The sequence below is a fragment of the Centroberyx gerrardi genome, chromosome 18, assembly GCF_048128805.1.
Source record: "Centroberyx gerrardi isolate f3 chromosome 18, fCenGer3.hap1.cur.20231027, whole genome shotgun sequence".
Lineage (NCBI taxonomy): Eukaryota > Metazoa > Chordata > Actinopteri > Beryciformes > Berycidae > Centroberyx > Centroberyx gerrardi.
The window spans coordinates 3792591-3811194 of record NC_136014.1 but is presented as its reverse complement, the minus strand read 5'-3'; the positions used below and the strand labels follow the sequence as shown (position 1 = coordinate 3811194).

General features: G+C 39.7%; 1 pseudogene; it reads right to left on the bottom strand.

Annotated features, from left to right (window-relative positions):
• Positions 1-5841: 5841 nt before the first annotated feature.
• On the bottom strand, positions 5842-7361 carry LOC139911349 (E3 ubiquitin-protein ligase TRIM35-like; annotated as a pseudogene).
• Between the last annotated feature and the right edge of the window lie 11243 nt (positions 7362-18604).

Genomic DNA, 18604 nt, shown 5'->3' with positions numbered 1-18604 from the left:
AGTGTGTCACCCATTCACAAATTTGGTAATTAACTAAGATGCTATGTTTAAAAAAGGATGAATATGTATTGACTTTGATTAAACTAAAAAATTATCAAAAAATAAAAATAAAACTTTTCAACCAGTTAAAGTAATAAAACCTAATAATGTTATAATTATTATGTTAACAGGAAAAAAAAAAATGCAAAATTGCTATTAAGTTAATTTTGCTAATAGCTTATTACATTGATTGGAAGTTACTAAATGAACAGCTGTAACATACCAACTGAAGTATAGACTTAGTTTTTTAAAAGGTTAGATAAGGATGATGGGAAATAATCTCTTAACAGCTTTCAGGTCTCATCGTAATTCAAAACAATGTTTATAACTGGTACAAATGTAGCAAATGCTTAGCAAATACATTCACTTATTAGCCATGAAATATAGTCATTTATTTCTACAATTATGTCTGTATTCAAGGACAATATTGTTCCATAACTGTTGATTGTAAGTGGTGATTATAGCTATTGTCATTTTGTTATGGCAGCACAATTATATTAAACATTAAATATTGGTGATGTTATCCACATTGCTCTGTTATTGTAGCTTCCATGACAGAGATGAAATGTACCTTATAGTATGCTGTAATTCTAGACCTTTATTCTTAAATTCTTCTACACAATCATACACACTAATAGCGTTTTAATCGTGACAGTCGCCACATGAAGAAAACATACATGCATTTTCATTTTATGATGCTGTACTTCTGTTTCTCATGATCTCTCTATTTTCCTGAGGGTCTTATGACATTCCAGAGACTATAATGACAGTTATGCAATGAATAAGCCCTGAAATGGATCATAATCTGGAAAAAGACTTTTGAGTCCACGTGGTTTTAAAAAAGCACACATGATACATGATGCACACCTACATGCACGCACACTAAGGTTTGATCAATGTATTTTTGAAGTGCTGCTTCTGAAATTTTTGGATCAAAGCTACGAAAAGCCGATATTTTGCGCCAATATTCAGTATCTTTAGATTTGACAATTTTCATGCCAAAAAAAATGTAAGTATTCAGTGTCTCCCCCAGAATTGTATTCTTGTCAGGGTGGAAAAGCCTCTGAAACAACATTTAGACCATCATGGGACACTGAAACTCTCCACTGAAACCCAGAGAAACAAGAAGAAGAGGATTAAGAAAAAAGATGAAGATAAAATGGAATCCATCTGATGTAAACAGATATATTGGTCTAACCCACATACAATGTAGGTAACATTACATGACACACACACACACACACATACACACACATATCCTACATTCTGATATTTCAGACACGCACCAGTCTTGATTTTTGGGAATTGGAAAAATCCCCCTTTTAAAACACACTCTGTTTCTCTCTCCAACAACACAGCGTAAGGCTTTCCTAGTTCTCTTCATGAATAATGCTTCCCTTATGGGATCGTCAGTACTGGAAATGTTAATCCGATGGTAACTCTTGTGAATAACACTTCCCGCAAATCCTTGTGGGGTGGAGCAAGAGTGCAGCGGCAGTTTGTTAAAGCTTGTAGAAAGCAGAACTTCCTCTCTCTGTACCTTTTTAAAGCTCTAAAAAATAGGGATGCTCATGAAAATGTGGAAATGTGAAGCAGTGGTTGTCATTTTTAATCCCTTGGCTACAGCGGCTGATGGATTACAACATTCAGCGGCTCCTTTTACTATTTTAGCAGCTGTACTGACTTTTACTGTAGACAGGGACTGTCAGTGGTCTTATTCAAGTCAGGCTGTTTACATGAACCTTTGATCCCCTGTGATGGAGTCTCCCTGATGCCATGAATAAACCAGGTAACATATTATCCCCCTCCCTCTTTGACTGAGCAGTAGTAGCTTACTTCTAGTACAAGGGAAACAGTAATAGTTCAGGTTAAGGACGCTAGCTTGACGCCATGTTTTCGGTGACATCAAAATGTACCCACAATGCTGCGTGAGTCTGAGTTTGTACAAGCTCAATACCTTTTTTGTTTAGTTTATTTGCACAAAGATGTGAAGTGACAACAAACACTAATAAAAAACAATGCTAAAAAAAATTGAAGACAGGAACATAAACATAAAATCAGAAAAAGGAAAGACAAAGGAATTTCAAAATCATGCTCTAAATGAAAACTATACAACATGGTAGAACATTCAAGATGCATAAAATACCATGGGAAATAAATTAAAATAGGCCTGATGGATGGAATTATAATTGAAAGTTTACTTTGAAGGGCAAAGGAAGGGAAGGTTGATATATGGATTAACAAACAAATATACAGGGTTGATACAGTATATTCATATTAGAGACAGCATATTTAGTTGATCACAGTGGCCAGGTGTCTTCTCACAACTATATTCTCTTCAAAGCTGCAACTATAACTACTACTACTACTATAACTATTACTACTATTACTACAATTACTACTATAACTATTACTACTATTACTACTACTACTATTACTATTACTACTACGACTATTACTACTATAACTATTGGTATTACTACTACTACTACTATTACTACTAATACTATTACTACTACTACCACTATAACTATAACTATTACTATTACTAACTATTACTTACTAGCCATGTATCTTGTCTTGCAGTGAGACTGGGACCAGAAGCACACACACAACTGGAAAGGCTATGGACTGTATTCCTGGTGAGGAGCTGCAGGGAAGAACCTATGCACAGCAGCTGATCATCAAATTCCACTCTGGAACTTGGAAGCTTTTCATTTTTTTAAAACTAGCTTGTCTCCTCCCTCGCTGTTTAAAAGCGGTGCTCACCCCATCCAATTCCTGAAAGGTTTGTCGTAATGGCGGAATCGATGAAGCAAGCGAGTAAACTTGTTAAACTGGTAAACTTGCTACCTGCCTCTTCACTTGTCATTGTGGGACATGTGACCTTTAGCGGGAGAAAGATCTGGCAAAGCGAGACTGGTAGCTGGCGACGCGTTTAGCTTAGCTATTAGCCTTTATGCACGGCTTGTAGTAGGCATCCGTAGTGCAGTGGCTTTGCTGTGTATTATTTACAAACGTGTTGCGGTTTCTGTCGCCCTCTAGTGGTCAGAAAATGTCACTCATTGCAGCTTTAGAATCAGTAATAGCAATCAGTAGGCTACACACACACAAACACACACACACACACACACACACACCTCCATATGTAACACCCAGTTTTCTCTCCCAGTCATCCTCGCCTCTCACCATGAGGCTGTCACACTGAGTCTGGTCAATGTGCTGCTCTGGCCTGGCAGAGAGACAGTGAGAGGGAATGTTCATTTGCCAGTCTAATCAGACAACACTGGTAGAGTTTCTGTTGTCACATAATGAGTCAACTGATGACATGACAGATTCAACTGGACTTGGATTTAAATAGTAAAATCAGATTTTAAAAGGTTAAATGCTGATTCAACGAAAGTTGATAAAACTGAAACCCGTTTGATAAAAAATCAAAGACAAAATGAGTAACAGAGTATAAAATGAAATTGTTTTCACTAGCGAATCAATTGTGGACATAAAATGTAAAGCCTTTTAGATAGTTGTCACATTTGTGATACTGGAGACTGGGACTGGATTAGAATACTGTTTTTTAACCATTATTTATTGATGCTTGATCCTTTCCAGCAACAACCTTCACATTCGGACAGTTTCACACATTTACCCGGTAGATCTTTCTTGGGAAAAATCCTCTGGCGCACAGGAAGTGATGCGTTTTATGTTTCTGGTTTGTTTGGAATAAATAATAGAAGAACTGGGCAGTTAGCATGAGCAGTGATAGCCACCATGGCTGAACAGACAAAGAAAAGAGAAACTCAAACTGCATCAACAGACAATCCAAGGAAAAAGATAAATATCTGAAAAATTATTGGAAAGTAGTCAAGAGGCCCGCGCACAGCCACTTAGAATCAGGTGCTGGTTGGTCGCAGGAACACAAAATAGTCCATATAAAGAAATTATCTGTGATGTATTGGTGCAAGAAAAATAAAGATGTGAGTATATTGTCAGCAAAGTCTAACAGTGTGCGGTTGGATAATTTCCTTATATGAACTGAAAAATGTTATTGATATATATCAAGTGAAACTAAAGGAAACCCATAAGTAGCACATCTTTAGCTTCATGCTGATTCAAAATACACTGTCTTCCTACTATGTTAGTGTCATTTGTCCTAGTGCAATTTTATTTTTCTATATGTCCACTTGTGATTTTTTATCACTGCACTTAAACGTCGTATTGGAATTTATAATACATCTTATAATGCATGAGTGTCATTGTCAATAAAGATTTATCGTTGAAAAAAAAAACTATGCTAGTGTGAAGTCAGCCAGAATTACTAAACAGTACGACTTCCGGGTTCAGCTTTCAAAGTTAAACCTTGAAAGCTAGGAAAAAAACATAAGAGTTTTTCACAACTTTCAAAATAAAAGCCTTATTGACAAACTTAATGCAACGCTTTTTTTATTAAAAAGTACCAACATGAAATTAAAGGATATATGTAAGGAGGATTCTGCACTAAATTAAACTGCAAATGTATATTTTTTTCCCTAATGTCATTTCCACAGTATATATTCATAGTCATAAAGGCAGGGATGTACAATAGTGGGGGAAGAACAACCTAAACTCAGTTTACTCACCATTTTATTTGTGGAATAGAGTTTACCTATCTTTTTAGCCCGACAATCTTTGATATAAATCCCTACTATTTTAGCCATGCATCATAGTAAGAAGCATCAATCTGATGTACATTGTATGAAAAGGTATTAATAGACAAAAAGTAATAAATAATTGATTTCTGACTTTATTGGTGGTTGTCTGTTGTTCCACAGTAAAAGACTGAATCAGAAAACATATCAGATCACTTGGTTCCACAGGGAAAACCAACAGACCCACACAACTGAAATACCAGAAGATCCAGGAATATTACACACTAAAGCTGATGACTGATGATGGAAGGAAAAATAACATTACAAATGTTCAAATTTTTCTGTGCAGTTCATGTATACTATATTGCTATCGACGATGTTGCTAACCTAACAGGCACCTGGTGATTTAATGATGTTTCATCATTTAGCGTCATCATCATCATTTAACATTTATTTCACCATGTAGTCCTATTGAGAATCAAAAACTATTTTTCAAGAGAAATCTTACCAAAAAGCAACATCATGGCAATCATAACAATTACAAACAAAATGACAAAGAGCAACTTGTATGAGAAAATAATACACAATTGCACTCAATTAATTGGTAAGTGCAATGTCAAAATTGACTGTATGAGCACTCAACGGCAGTCGTCACCACTTCTAATAAATCTTAGCTAAACAAAGCATGAAGATCCCTCAAAAATCACTCAACAAGTGAAAACAGTTATTTAGTTGTGAATGTTTTTACAATGAAAAGGAAGAAAAGTACATGAAAAACATTTTGCCTAAGTCACTTCGGACCTTAGGGACAATTAGCAAAAATAATTTCTGTGACCCGAGGGAGTCATTTTCACCAAGTTTTCTAAGATATAAAAGCACAGCAGAATGGCCTGCTGATTACAGTGTATTAATAAGACTTTGAGTGTAAAGGGAAGGCCAATAAAAGGCAATCATACAAGGTACAATCATGAAGGGGAGCTTTACATTCAGTAATAAACCTCAATGCTTCATGATAGTGGTGCGCAGTTTTTCACGTCCTCCTTTTTTCCAGTAGATTCCACATTAACGGTGGAAAAAGATTTTCTTGGACATTAAGATTACGACTTGCTTTTATGTAATGATATCTCTTAATCTGTCTGATCAGTCCAATCCTCATCCTAATATGTCTTCTTACATGTCACAGACAAGCTTCAGCTTGCCAGACTTTGATATCAACAGTCTCAGCATCACCGGCCTTTCCGACATTGAAATATGGGTAGAGTTTCTCAGTGAAAGTGTCTCGATAAGTGTAGATGTGAGTCTCGTTCTCAGAGTCATAAAAGGACACCTCCCCCATGTCATAGTCCAGCTGGACTCTGATCCTCTGGAGACTCTTCGTCACTGTGACCGTCTCACCAGGCCCAGTAGTGTATTTTCCACTGCCGTGCACTAACCACCACATTCTGTATTTCGGTGAGGCATATTGCCTCCCCTTCCGGTCAGCTGACTCCTTAGCCAAACCCAAAGTCCAGCCAGGAAGATCTCCCACCTCCACCTCCCAGCTGTGTTTCCCTGAGCTGAAGCCTTCAGAGCCCAGAACAGTGGCATACTTAGTGTGTCTCTCTGGGTTCTTAGGGAGCTGCCGCTTGTCTCCACGTCTCACACTGGTCAGGTCATCGGACAGAGAGAGCCAGTCGTTTGCAGTGTTTGGGTCCAGAATGACGGGACTGAACTTGACCTTCCCCTTCATCTTCTCCCAGACTCTGAAGGACAGGTTGCCCAGGTGTTTGGCCACATCTACCAGCGCTCCTGAGACGGTGAGCACTGGGCTCTGGCGCTGGTCTGAGTGGGTTTATAACTGGCGAGGAATGGCGCATTGTGTTTCTTCAGGTCTTCTTCGACAGCAGAGATACTCTCTGAGAGAGAGGAGATCTTCTCCTGAATGATCTTCATCTCTCTGGCGACAGTCTTCCCCCTCTGCTCCTCTTCCTCCCTCAGAGCCGACAGTCTGACCGCCTCTTCCTCTCTCAGGAACTGGTGGAGCTTGTGGAACTCTGCTCTGATCTGCCTCTCTGTGGCCGCCAGCTGGCTCTTGGAGTGTTGAACCACTTCATGGTATTTCTTCTCAACCTCCTCGTATTTGTTCCTCTTGTCCTGTAGAGACTTTAACTCGGATTTCAGCTGCTCCTTCAGGTCACTGACTATTCATTCTAGGGGAACCATCTTGTGACCGTGGAAGTGAGAGAACTCACAGACCGTACACACAGCTTTCTGTTCCTCCTTACAGAACCATCTAGGCTCTTCTGGATGTTTACCACACACTACTTACTCCTCTTCTTTATCCGTCTCAGATGACCCAGCTTTCTGTCACCCAGCATAGGAGTCAGCTAGTTCCTTCAGTGTAAAGTTCACTCCTGGACGAGCCTTCGCGGATTTTCTTTTACAAATGGGACAGTTCTTGATTTTAGCTTGTTCCCAGAATTGGTTCAGGCAGCTGGAACAGAAGCTGTGGTGGCAGCTCAGAGACACAGGGTCTCTGAAAGTCTCCGAACACGCATGGCAACTCAAGTAACTTTCAAGAAGAGACATTTTCTCTGCCATTTGCTTTGGTATCCAAATGATTTTTCAATAGCAAGACTCACCAAATCACATTCACTTCAACTTGCTGCTTACAATCCTCCAAATGTGTGTTTTTCAGTAGAGATCTCGCACCCTGTAATGGCGTCTCCGCTCTGTTCAACAATGTCAAAATCTACTTTCAGTTTCAAATGCCTCTGTCATGAGTTAACTATTAATGGTGGGAAATGCTGGTGGGAAAAGGCATCTGATTTTGTGACCAGCAGATGGTGCTGTTTCTGTGGTTCCTTACAGAATTTAACATTTTACTCTATGTTCTATCCATTTACCTTGTGTCTGTATGTTAACAATTTCACTGGTAAGGCCCCTTTTTTTGAAGACAAAAACAAAATACAAAATACAAAACAAACATAAATAAAACAAAATAGAATTTAATTCTTTTGCAATGCAAACAATCGTTGCACCACATAAATACCTATAGGCTGAAGCAGGGACATAGCTAGGAATTCTGGGCACCCTGAAAGAATATTGCTCTGGGTCGGGGTCTTTTTTATATAAAGGGCATATATAATGCAGTGAATTAATACTCAGCTTGAATATAGAGGTCAAATCCATTTTCCTCGCTGTTCAATCTGTGTTTTCTTTTCTTTTACACATGCTACTCTCAAATGACGAACAGCATAATGCTGAAATACTACTAGTACCAAATCAGTCAAATCAAGTCGAAAGAGTGGGAAACATAAATAGCCGTGAATCTACCTTTATCAGTTATATTCACTCCAATACAACAGCATTAATCAAGTCTAGTTAGGAAAAACGAGCAATATCTGTTGTACTTTAAAGTAACTTTTTGACAAGCTGGTGGCACAACTATCGACCTTATGATCGACCATGTTGGATATGGACGATCCAGTGAGTTCAAAGTCGCAGCGACGAGATGTCAACTTGTTCTTCCGCTTCTTCCGATGTGACGTGAACACAGAATTTGCAATTTTAAAATTAGATTTTAGCTACGCAATTGACCGGAGCCGGACAGCTGCGGGTGAGAAAAGAGAACCGAGGATCGCAGACAGAGACAGAGGCGTGTGGAGAGACGACAGCACAATTGAAATATCACAGCAGTAATCACAGCGTCGCTCGCTACTTTAATGCACTTCATCCATTTACGCCGCAATGGACGCGTTCGAGAGAGACGGCACAATAGCGGCGCGCTTATTTTCCACGTACTGCATAATAATATGCTTTATACAGAAGGAATCCATCAAACGGTTTACATGAAAGTTTAAGAACGAGAGAGAACAAGAGGGAGGAAAAGTTGCGATAATGGTATTAAAGAGAGAAAGCGAAAGGCCTAAATACGGGAGAGAAACACCCTTAAGTCTCTCTGCGCTCCCTCGTTCAATAAAAGATGAGCAAGGGAGAGGAAAAACAGTTCCTCCTTCAGGGTTTTTGTGGCTCAGCATATTCTCTCTCAATCTCTCTCTTGCACACACACACACACACACACACACACACACACACTTAAATTCACTTCGTCACTGCTATGTTTGAATTTTCCGGAATGCAGATGCTCGTTCTGTAATCTGCTGCTGCTGAATGACCATTGTTCCCTATTTAAAGCCCTGCTGCTATTCTTCCTGTCTAATCTGACCATAATCTGGCTCCTCTGCTGTTTTTGCAGGGAGGTGGAGGCACGGGAGGAGAGGGAATCAGAGGGGCTGGGAGGGATGGAAGGATAGGAGGGAGGATGGGAAGACCGGAATGAGGTTGCAAGTTTCTGTAAAAGTGAACCAAAATGCAGTTGGAGCCTATATCTTATGATTGATTCAGCTAAGAGATAGAGATGATCTTTTATTGTTTCTCAACTTTCTTTGCATAGTCAGAACTTTGACAAAGTATCAGAAGTAAATGCATTGTTTCAAACAGCAAATGTAAAAGCTGGAGAGAGAGAGAGAGAGAGAGAGAGAGAGAGAGAGAGAGAGAGAGAGACCCCAAGGCTACTCTCGCATTAGGGCTGACTCATATTTTTGTCAGATTAATAGCTGTCGACGTTGACATCTGTATTAATGACATTCCCCCTCCAAACCACTGCATTGTGCATTCAGTGAAACACACATATGGCAGCTCCCATACAAAACCATTGCCAAGGCTAAGCAAATCATTTGTTTGGCAGTGATTGATTACATACTGTATTTATTGTAGTGATTGATCAATACTACACTGGTTGTCTATGGGAAGCCCTTAACCTGACTTGATTCTAATGAGAAATTCTGATCAGATTCCAACAGTATGTAGGAATATGTTTTATTATTATTATTATTAGTGTAGTAGTGTAGTAGCAGCAGCAGTGTGGGTTTCAGTGGAGAGTTTTAGTGTCCCATGGTCTAAATGCAGTTTCAGAGACTTTTCCACCCTGGCAATAACACTTGTGACTTTCTAAAAGTTTTTGGCATGAAATGTCAAAATTAAAGATATTGAATATTGGCAGAAAATATCAGCTATAATCCCAAAATATTGGTATTGGCATCAGCCTTAAAAAAAACCCATATTGGTCAAACTGTCGCCTCTACACCAACGCTCCTTTTGGAGGATTTCCAGCATATAGTAGCTCTCAGCTCTTCTTTTGCTTTCTGAGGAAAAACCACATTTGGGCTGTAAGTAATGGGATGCTAAGATACCCAGTTTTTTTTTGTTTTTTTTCCAGGCTTTTGGTAATGGTAATGTTGCCAGAGGGTGGGCTTGGCACATGGAAGGAGAGCTAAAGACTGAAAACATAAAATAACCTTTAAGAGCGAGGAGAAGGCTGCTGGAAGCCGTTTGGGAGCTCGAACGCGACAGGAAGTCCCGCAGAAGCCTCTTGCAAGGTAAAATACAAATTGTGTGATATGAATATATTCATTTCAAGCGAGGATGAGACTCAGACTCTCCTGGGCAGAACAATGATTCCAGTGCAGTAACAAAGCTCTGGTCTTGTGTTCCTCTTCTGCCCTCTAGTGGAATACAGGTTTACCTACTGTTTTCCTCTTGTTTGGGAAGGGCCTGCAGACCTCCTCTTACCTTTTTAGATCATAATAAATGATTTCCAAGGCGATTCACCAGCAGCATTTTAGTGCTCAGTTAAATTTGGCTCCATTGTAAAACGATGGACAAAGTTGATATTGGTGTTTCCATTCTTTTTAAAGAGCAAATCAACACTAAATCACATCAGCCAGATGATTTGACATCACTGATTGGGGTGTGGGCAGAAGTGCAACATGCTTAACAGTTTCAACCTGTAGCCCAACACGCTGTAATAATAAAGACACTCAATGTAGACTGTGGATTCTTATACTTCTTCTGCCTTCTTATAAGTATTCCCAACAAACTGCTGCTGCTGCTGGAAACATAAAACCTTTCATGAACTGTGTATAGGTTGAATCCAGATGTGTCTTTAACTTAGTAAAAAAAACAACTTTATTTAGGAGCTCCAGTTTTGCGCATGCATAGTATGGTGGAATGTGAGAGTGGTTTATTAATTCATTATTATATAATAATTATTACATTTTAGAATATAAATATAATCATTATTATTCATTAATATTGTAAGTTTAGACAGTTGTACATGTGTGCAAGATGAATTCTCCATCCCTACGTGTTTCCATGTTACATATTTTCCCTCCTTCTCCAGTATTGTTCAATGACCCACCTCAGAGTGTCTGAGTGCCAACTGACTTGTAGTGTTTTGTTTTTTTATGTTGGATACACGGGCACTCGGCCATTTTGTTGTTAGCTTTGGTGAAATTGAAGTAGCCTACTAGCTAAGCTGTGGAATTTTCATAAAATGGATATCCATATATCACCGGCTATCCTTCATATCAAGGCGGATTTGACCAGAGGACTGCCACCAGAAAAGATTGTTGACATCTACGCAGGGCGGAAACAGAGACGTTTACTACTGCATTAGGTAAGACGGCTGTTTATTTGAAGTTTGTGTGTTTTCAGTTGGAATGTAGCCTATCTGGAGGTATTGCACAGTGTGGTTTAGTGATGGGAATTACGGCTCTTTGAAGGGAACCGGATCTTATGGCTCCTGCTAAATCTAATAATGCACATACTACTCGCCCAATGTCTGGTGCAGTTGACTGTAACATCTGCGTATTGGCAAATGACATGAATAACACGTGATACTCTACCTACGTATCTTTTTTGTTCCTTTCCTACCTGGAAAGCCTCTCTGCCAGTGCATGCATGCCTTCGCTCTGTGAACCTCACGTGACGGTGGGTGCGCTCCTTTTGGAACAGCTGGGGCACCTCCCGGCGAGGGAGGAACATGGGCTATCTCTTAAATGGAGGGGGAAACATTTGCTGGCAGCACGAGACGGCAACTTAAACAAATACCATGACATATCTGTCTGCAAAACGAGTCTTGGTTCCCTTCGTTCCTACAAAAGAGCCGTTCAAAGAATCGGATCGTTTGTGAACGAACCAACACTGGTTCTAACTTTTTCATGCGCTGTCCTCTACTGGCAAGTGATCTATTTTTCCACTACTTGATTACTTTGCGCCGGATGGTATTGAATTATACAAGCCTGGTTTTGAAAACAGACATTTATTTATATGAAAAAGTTGCAGATTATCACTTTAACCCTAACCCAAAACTCACATCTTAAAATGATGAAATCAGAATTTCATCAGGCAGTTTAATGTCTTAGCAGCCAGTGAAGGTTTTAGAATAGAAAAGATTGATTGAACACAAACTTGCTACCTAGCAAAGTGTCTAAGGGAGTGAATAAACTCCATTTCAATCAGGAGAGACTAGGATGAATGGTCAAATGAAAAACTTTATTCATGACATGAAACATGATGGAAACTTTGGTGTAAGCTCCATGGGGGAACTCCTCCCATTCATGAAGTTAGGAGTTCATCCGGGATGGACATGGAATTAGGATGTCCCCTGGGGAGTTCCTCTGGAGCCTGGACATTGGTGGTGATGGGGTGGAGGAGGGACGAAGGTAAGCACAGCGACTGGAATGACAGCAGCATACAGCATAGTTCTGTGTGTAGCACAATAGCATAGTAGGTGACGTGTGTATACTCCCGTCACTTAGACGATTCGTTCTCTGGAAAAAAGAGGGAGAGTGTTCGCCAACTCTGATTGGGTAAAGAGAAGCATGAATGAATGAATGATTTAGGTAGTCTTCCTGATTGAAATTGTGTAATACTTCATTAGGGTTTAGTCAGTTTAGTGCTGCTGATTAGGATTTGAGATGAACACTACCACCACAAGCAAAATTCTGGTAAATTCATGGACTATTCAATAGAGATGGTGGTTTCCAACAAGTCCATGGTTGGCTTAAAGTTTCTATAAAGCAGAGCTGTACTCTCTGTTGTGTTGAACACCGCTGAACACAAGAGTTGAGCTAAAAGGATTTAGGAGAGCGAGCACAGGCTGGTCTCTGCTGGCTGAGCACATGCTGGGTGATTAATCTTAGTTAGAGAGCTGTCCGGCCACACACACACAAACTTCTGCATTTGCATCTGTGTACTTTTGATTTAATGATATTTTGTTTTTCTCTGACAAAAAACAAACTGCATGCTGAGAAACCTTGCAATGCATTTAGAGGCGAATAACTTCTGGAAGTATGGGTAACTGCCAAAATAAAGTTCTTCAGGGATACCAAGCGTATTGAAAGCAGTTGCTTCCACACCGGTGTCGTCTCTAAGAAAAGCAATTAACTTCCCATCATGCTTAGGGTCATGTAACAAAGTGTATCCAATGAGACCTATGCGTTGACGGATGACACGGATTGACGGAGCGTGCGTGAAATATCGGAACCCAGTCCGTCAAAAACGTTGAAACAAGTTGAATGAGTTTTTGATGGAGCACAGGTAAACGTCATCCGCTAACGGACTTTGTCAGCCAATGAAACTCGCAGGTTTGTTCTTAAGACATGCACACAACACATCCTAGGTGGATTCAACACATACTTGTCTGTGAATTTGACGGACACCAAATGTCCCACGTGAACGGCACCTAAGGAAAAGACATCAACTAGGGGCAGCTGTGGATGGATGTGTATGTTCCTCGACCATAATGTCCACGCATTGTCTGAGATGGAAGGAAGAAAACGCACAAGCAACTCTGAATCCTTTGGCTGCAAATCATGAGTTTGGAATGATAAGGTTCTTTCTGGGTGTAGTGCAGTTCTGAGAAATTGATATGGAAAAACGGTTATGTACATTCTATCTTTTTAAAGGTCCCATATTCTCCACTTTCCAGTGTTTTATTTTCTGTCTTGAGGTCCATTCAAAGCTGTGTGTGTGGTGTCACTCTCAATCCATTTTTACACGTTCATTTTCCAGCATCTCTCTGAGCCTTACCAAGAACGACCCTCTGTTCCGATTGGCTAACCGTTTCAAGAGTGAAACGTGAGACACCGCAGCCCGGCGGCTACAGGTAGGGAAAACTCTCCGGTAATAAACAATGACAACCTCTCAACTGCTGAAAAAAACACTTTGTTAGTCTATTATTTCTTACAAAAATGATAATGAGCGAACCTTTGTGACGCCACAAAGTTACGGAAGTCCAAACGGCTCGTTTAGAGGCTCGCTTTTCTAATATGGATTGTGTGGATTTAGTTGGCGACCGTGCGTTTTGATACTTTCACCATGTTTAGATAGCACATCCAACTCCTTTATAATCACAGAGGCAAGGGAAATCACGTTTTCCACGATATGGGACCTTTAAATATCTAACCGCAAAAGGTTCCTTAGAAAAAACATTCAAAGAGCATGAATATGTGGATAACTCGATTCTGATTAAATAGAAAGTCAGATAGAACCTTAGAATTGCATGTTTCGTCCACAGTCCTTCAGGAACTTTACATAGAGAAGTACTATGGTCGGGTTCCACTGAATAAACTACTAATTTGATCTAAAAATGCACTTTTGTAAGTGAAGTGGTGCAAAGATCAGAGGTAGTGGACTACAGAACACCTTAGAAGGCAAAGTAAACGCCAGTAAATACAAAGCCATACTGGATGCAGCGTTCCCACTGTGGCCCTGATGTAAAATTCCCTGAAATTTTCAGGACTTTCCATAACTAAGTCGCTCCTTCCGTGACCTAAAAATCTTCTTCCTTCCTGGTTTGTTAATGTTGTTTTTCAGTCTGGCTTCCACTCCAGTTGGACTGAAAACCATCTAATGTAATGAATGTGCAATACAAGTTGGAAAATACACTCTGCTACATTCCTTTTAAGTGACCCATTTGTAAATTTCCCTGATATTCTCTGACTTCCCCAGAGGATTTATCAAATTCCCTGACTGTCCCTGTCTGGAATACGCTCTCAAAAATCCACAATTTTCCAGGAATTCCATGACCAGTGGGAATCCTGTGAATGATCATGTCCATCCTAGGGTGAAGCATAGCATAGAAAAGTTTGACTGAAATGCAATATTATCGCAAGACAAAACACCAAACACCACCACTTATTAAAAGACTTTTATTCACAATAGAAGTGTAACAAATATAGTTTATTAAAAAGTTTGCTGCTCATTAATATCATTTTTAATCCATAAGCTCATAAGATTTTTATATAAATGTAGAACGGCTTATTTGCCTGAATGGAATATTTACATTTTTTTCAATAACAATATTAACACAAAAAACAAACAAATTCCCCACAAAATTAAAATATTGCATATAAACGCAAAAGTAAACTATGTGCAGTGGAATGATTATCAGCAATTTTTTGTACAGTTACATTTCTGAGGTTGGTTTCACACATTTAAACCTTTAATAAAGAGATATTCACTAATAGAAAGGCATTGGAACGCAATAGATCGTCAACACAATATTCAGAAAACCACCAAAGTCAACTCAATTTCTTTTTGGAAAAGAAAAAAAAATGAAACAAAAAACAACACATCCTCTTGTCTGCATATAAAAACTATCAGATGCCTGAATGAACAGAAGCGCCTGGTACATGTCTAAGCAGGCTGACGGCTCACAAAGGATTTTTGGATACGAATCTGATCTTTCCGAGACCAAACAGATTCTGGATTCCCCCTTGTTCAGGTAGTGAAATGACCAGATTGGTGTCACATAAGTGATAAACATATGATTTCAGCCTGCAAAGTAAATCCAGACTTGCAATTAGATCGAAGATGGCGCCTATAGAGCTAATTTCCGCCCAATTAAAGCTAATGCTGCGTTCCGGAGATGTCCAAAAGTCGGAAATTCTGATGTCCTACTTGGAAAAATGCAATGGAACGGCCCTTGAAGTCGTTGTAGAAGTAGGGAAACTTGGTGGAATACACTGTAAATGCTACACAGCGTTACTTTTAACAGGTTTATAATCCTCAAAATAAACGGAATATACCTTAAATCGATCAAAACACCTGTGTAGTAAATGGTTAAACATATACATTTGAAGTTTAAAGTTGCTCTTCCAGTTGCTAACATTCTGCGCTAACTAGCTAGCTAACAACATGGCGGAATACACCGTAAAGGCTACACAGCATTACTTTTAACAGGTTTATCATCCTCAAAATACACTTTACAATACAATAACCTGTCTAGTAAATGGTTAAACATAGAAATTTGAAGTTCTCCTCCAGTTGCTAACATTCTGTGCTAACTAGCTAGCCAACATTACCAAATATCATTAAGATAACAATCCTGTTCCCGTGCAACAGCACGGGAACAGGATTTTACGTTTTACGAAAATTTCATGGGCGGCCATCTTTCTCCCCTGGTTTGTCTGAGCTGCATGACCGGAATGCACCGAGGCTGTCGTTACCAGGTGTGAATTTCAGACTTCTGACTTTGAATGGAACGCAGCATTAGAGTGTGTGCAGAGACTAAGGTGAACGCAGCCATGTCATCTACACCATGTCACAGTGTCTAGTGATGCTGTTCGCAGCAGATTAATATGGCTGCCGGACTGAACTAGCGCGGCGCTAGCTAGTAGCCTCCTGGTGACTTACACCAGGTTAACCTTAAACAATAATGTGCCACTTTGACATTTTGGATTTTGCAGGATAAAAATCCAATCCAAAAAAAATGTCAAAGTGTCTTTACAATGGAGAGCTACATTTGAGCGGGGCATCCTAGTTAGACATTACCTCAATACAATCTGGGGGAGAGGCTACATATCGGTCACAGTTTCCCTCATCGCAAGCATCCTCTGGTCCAATATGGTAAACGCATATATCCATACATCTGAGAGAGAGTCGATCCTAGAGACAGAGGAGGGAGCTCGGCTTGTCAAATGAAGCCATAAGAGACTCCAATGCCGATATCAATGACTTTCCAAGAGCTTGTCATATGTACCCCACAGCACTGATGAAGCAGTATTACTTGACTACAGGCTCCATAAACACAGTAGGCTAACTATGTGTGAAAGGTGCATATTGCAGGAATGAAGGGTTCAAAACAAGTTTCTGACTGTGTCCGTGTGTTCAGATTGACCGGATTCCATTCATGTCCTGAACTTTTCACAGTCAACGGCCGTCAACAGCCAATCAGATTCCGCTTCCTTGTTTCCAGACCGCCGTGACTTTTTTTCATGAACAATGGTTCCTCCTGGCAAGTGTAAAATGGACGAGAAGTTGTGTGCATCTCTGCTGTGTCTATGTTTTCCTTGTATTCATATCAAGCAGCCTTAGTGTCTTAACACTACTGTACAATGAATACTAAGATCTACATACACAGTGGCGTTGAATGTTCATAGATGTTAGTTTTTACATGCTTCATCCTCACAAAAATAAACATTTATGTGTAGTATGTTTCAATGTAAATGTATTCTAAAGTCTAGTCTCTGTGTATGTGTGTCTCATGTACTGATATACCTCATGTTGCAGATTCAGAACATTTTCTACATTAGCATGTCGTCAACAGCCATGAGGAATTTAAAGAGGCCCATCGCTCCCTCCTTCTCTCTCTCTCTCTCTGAATACGGCAGTCTTTTCTCTGCCAGTACACGTTGCTTCAACTTTTGTGCTTTCCGAGAGAAAGAAAAATTACCCCAAAAAACAAAACAAAACACAACATAAGCACATAGTTGAAAACAAAGACAACGGCATATAAAATAATCTTCACTTCACATTGGATGGTACATTCATACAGTTCTTTGCCTTGCGTAAGGTTGTCTGATTGACTCCCAGGTGGTTTCTTTGCTTTCTGGCATCGCACAACGGGAGTTGCACAATTCATCATTTTCTACAACTGCTGATGGTCGATTTAAAGGTGCTGGGCGTAGCATTTTTAAACATCAATAAATCGTTGTCAAATTAATTGTGATACCTTGGTATAATTACTGTAAACAAATGAGACCATGGTGGGGATGATTGGTAGCCTCTATCTCTCACTCAATAAAGACTACATTTCCCATAAACCCCTGCTCTGTTTGTTTTGAAGAACAAGAAGAAAGATAAGAAAAGCTCTTCATAACAGCGAATATGCATTTTGACCAAGTAAGCGAATGGGAAGTTGAAACTTTGCAGCTAGAATGGTGGAACTGGAATAAACTCCAGTTTTGTGCCATAAAGCAATCTCCCTTTGTACCGTAAAGCAATCCAGCAGATTTCACACCAAATCCAACCCGGTGACACACATGTAAAAAGCAGTGTAGAGGCTGCCAATCGTCTCAGCAATGGTCTTGTTTGTTTATAGTAATTTTACTTATGTCTCAAGGTTAATGTAGTAATGATTCATTGATGTTAAAATGCGAAAACATAGCACCTTTAAATACTGTACCGGTATCAAAAAACACTGGAGTTTGGATATAAAACCAGCGCTCATCTACAAACACGAGTTTTCAGCACGTGAATGCATTTTTATCCCAAACCAGTTGTGTAGCTAGAGTATACAGGGGCTCACCGTCTATTTTCTCTCCTTTTGTACCTCCTCCCATCCGACTCAATTTCAACACAACGCCACCTGGGGGTCGGCTCCCAAAACGTCCAAATCCTATGTGTACTTCTACAGAATAAATTAACACAATCAGCAAAATCAACCATTATAATACATTATCGCGTGGATAATAAATGCCTCTAAACCAACAAAACAAAAAAACAGACATAAATGCAAAGACATTTGTTGTCCGTACAGTGATATAAAGAACATGGGTTGATATGGAGGGTTTTCCCACAGCTCGAGAACTCACACTAAGGGCCTGGATGTGATCCAAGAAGTAGAAGGGACATTTCTGCCGTGTGGTAATCTGTCGATCTGAGTGGCGAAGGCCTACTGACTGATTCTAGTTCTGTGTTTTGTCATGACAACCTATTGATGAAGAGGGTTACAGCATTTTGTTTGGACAAGAAGAGAGACAAAAGTAATCGGTTCGCTACAGCTTGTTGGCTGGCTAAGACCTGGACCTTTAGGAGTAGTAGGACTGATC